This window comes from Periophthalmus magnuspinnatus, chromosome 4 (assembly GCF_009829125.3).
Source record: "Periophthalmus magnuspinnatus isolate fPerMag1 chromosome 4, fPerMag1.2.pri, whole genome shotgun sequence".
In the NCBI taxonomy this organism is placed as follows: Eukaryota; Metazoa; Chordata; class Actinopteri; order Gobiiformes; family Gobiidae; genus Periophthalmus; species Periophthalmus magnuspinnatus.
The window spans coordinates 11,054,916-11,058,390 of NC_047129.1; positions in this window are offsets into that span (position 1 = coordinate 11,054,916).

Consider the following 3,475-nt stretch of genomic DNA (forward strand, 5'->3'; position numbering starts at 1 on the left):
AGTGTGGACTGAATATTCCACATACGACAGACCTGAAAACTGGATTGAGTTTATGGATATTCCGTTCTATTTGAAAGAAATAGATCATGTTTTGGTTTTGTCTCACTGCTGTAACAATGTTACATTGTTACATACTCTGTGTGCCACCATGTAATTCATATCTCAGCTTTACCTTTCTCAGATTAACAAATGACTTTTATACCAGATCCCCTTCCCGATGCAATCCTGATCATTTATTAAGGCCTCAGACCAACAGTAAGATCAAAGTTGGGATTTTTTTGTAAATTGTTTGATGTTTAGGAGTAATAATAATAATTTAGCAATTTCAACCAAGAATTTATTTTCTCATTCCTGTTCCTGTCTGCGAGTCTGGTAAACCGATCAAAGCAACTGTCCCTCTTGTTGATCATCCTGCTTTCTCAGCTGTAACATGCCATGAAGCCCCTTCACCATCACAAAGAATATTGTCCCTACAAATACCTCATACTGTATCAACACCTTTAGTGTGTCTATCCAGTACAATATTTAATGAACCTCCATCTCTTGTTTGTGATTAGACCAAATGAGATGGACTGATTGGGTACTTTAAGTAAACTATATGTAAAAGACTGACGTTACAGCAGACGTCCTCATCTCTTCATGTCTGTGTGGCTGTATGTGTCAGCGTCTCTTTAATGTGTGTGTGTCACTCTCTGGGGCTATTTACTTGTCCAGTTCTGCAACAGGCTGAAGAGTGTGTCTTTGCTCTGTGCATGTGCTCGTGAGCGTGCATGGCTGCTGCTGATGTGGGTTATTACCCCTCTCCCCCCTGGGGCATGAGGGGGTGGGAGAGGTGGTGAAGGGGGAGTGCCAGTGGTCATGGAGAGTGTAGATGTAGTACTGGTGGGAGGGGGGGGGGGGGGGGGTCTCGGAGGAGCAGAGACCAATAAATCACAGTGCCGGCTCCCAGCTTGTCTGATGAGGGGGGAAGGGGTGGGATTTGGGGGGAGTTGAGTGAATGAGTATGAAGGGGGTGTGGGTGGTGGAGGGTATACAACACAGTGGCCTTGTCTTCCTGTCACTCAAGCTCATGCTGGGCCAAGGAGCCATTGGTGGCCCCAGCCCTCTCTCACTGGGGAAATGTAAAGAGGAGAGAGCCTGAGAGGAGATACCAAAAATGTATAAAGAAGTTGTCCACTTGACTCCATATGTCAGTTATGAGTTTTTGTTGGAAATTAGTATACTTAAGCTAGAAAGAGCCACTCATTTGTTTAATCATATCCCAAATTTATTTGTATTTTACTTATTTTACTGTCTTCTGTTGTATTTTGACTGTTGTTATGTGCATGGCCTTAGTGCAATCAATAATCAAGTGTAGTCCCCACTTTGCATTTCATATTAAACACATTTAACTTAAAGTAATGAGAGTAAATATTCACTGTGCTTATTGTGATTTACAGCTGGTGAGTTGCACAGATTCCATATGTCAACAAAACATGACTTGAACACAGCTGTAAAGCATCCAACTTCTTTCTAACTCCAGCATTTTTCCAGAAAACTATCCCCAGGTGAATATTTCTAGGTATGATCGCTGTAATATTGCTGGGCTGGATGGCCCCCAACAGCTCTTTCATTCAATGGAGCGTCTCCAAAAGCTGATTGCTTGAGATGTTTTACACCCTACTTTTCGCATCTGAATGGTATTGTTCTGTTCCATTGGCAACATGCTGGAGTGATGTGAATAGTAAAATACCAAGCAGATGAGGGGAGAAAGGGGCTCCATTCTTATGCTAAAGGAGATTGTTTATTGGTTTTGCTATGACTTCCAGAGCTTGGTGGAATTTCACTCTGCATCTGCCTTACAGCCTCCTGAGACACTATTGATCCTGGCTGTACTGTAATAGCAGCGCTTATTGGACTTTATTATGCTTGTGCACAAAAGAAAGGCAGCTATAAATAAATAAATAAATAAATAAATAAATAAATAAATAAATAAATAAATAAATAAATAAATAAATAAATAAATAAATAAATAAATAAATAAATAAATAAATAAATAAATAAATAAATAAATATTATTGTGCTATTAATGCATGCCTCTGTAAACCACAGCCACATCCCCATCCTCTCTGTCCACATGAAGCATCTCCTTGCTCATGCTCCCTGCACCCGCAGCAGACTGCAAAGCGATGCATTCCTCGTGACTTTTTTCTAATAAATGTGATCCCAGAATCGGGAGAGACCATGCGCCTTGCATTAAAATTCATAGAAAAATGGCAATAAAATCGTTCTCTCTTTCTCTCTCTCCCTCCACTTGCTCTCTCCTTTCACGTTTCCATTGCCTCGCTTGTCTGGCGAACACACGCACGCGCGAGCCCACGCACATACTTTTTTCATCACCATGTGCACGTTCAATCTCTAACCCTCCTACTGGCTCGTCTTTCTCAGCATCCCCCCCGCTGTCCTTCATCCTTTATTCTCTTCCTCCTCCTTCCCTACCCCCTACCTCCCCCTTCCCCTCTCTCCCTCTCCCCGGCTCTTTCTCTCACACACATCGGGCCTATACACATTACGCACACACCCATCTATATTTTCCAACTCCACCTCTGGCAGGTTGTGATTTCCACTGTCAGAAATTGCTTTTTCAATATCTCTCTCTCTAATTATGAGCCCTGCTAAAGGGGTCGTGCCACCAGAATACCAATTTTTCCACCATTTTCCCAGCTTTTTCAATAATTCTCCTGCCTTGGTAACATCACTGTTCTTACCTGCAAAATAACATAACATCAGACTTCCTTGCGACCATTCACTTTTTACCTCTAACCAAGAAGGCCCGGGTAAAAGAGACGACCATTTCTATTACAACACTGGGCAGCTCGCAGAAATGTACATTCTGTTAATGCATTGACGGTTTGTGTGGTAAAAAGACGGAAAACCACTGAATCTTGATACAGCCACTACCACCACACAACTCCTGGCAATAACTCCAAGCTCCGAGGAAAGGGTTAACCCCGTAGAGCGCTTGTAGTCTGCTTGATTGACGTGTGCACCATTGTGCTACCGATCCTCACCAATCAGCAACCGGTCAGCGGACCCCACGTGGGCGCTCTCGGTACTGATTGGCTCATTTTACCACTGTTTACTGTGCCTAAGCCGAGCCCCACGTGGAGATTTCATTCAATCACTGAACATTTCTTATTACGTTCCTTTTCTATACGGTTCTACCTTTTATAACGTTATATGAGCCTATTATTATATGCGTTTTAAGCTAAATAAAAACAACAAAATTAGCTTAGACTACAAAGGAAATGTTTTTTAATTGCTATAAGCACAAGGCAATTAGCGCAAAAAATACCATGCACCATATTTTATGTTACTTTTTTCGGGGATTTTGTAGAAATACATAGTGAGTGTAAAAGCAGTAACCCTCCTAAGATCCCCCTCCTCCTTTAAGGTTACTCATATGTTATGTCCCATTCGGATGAGAGCGGGGGGA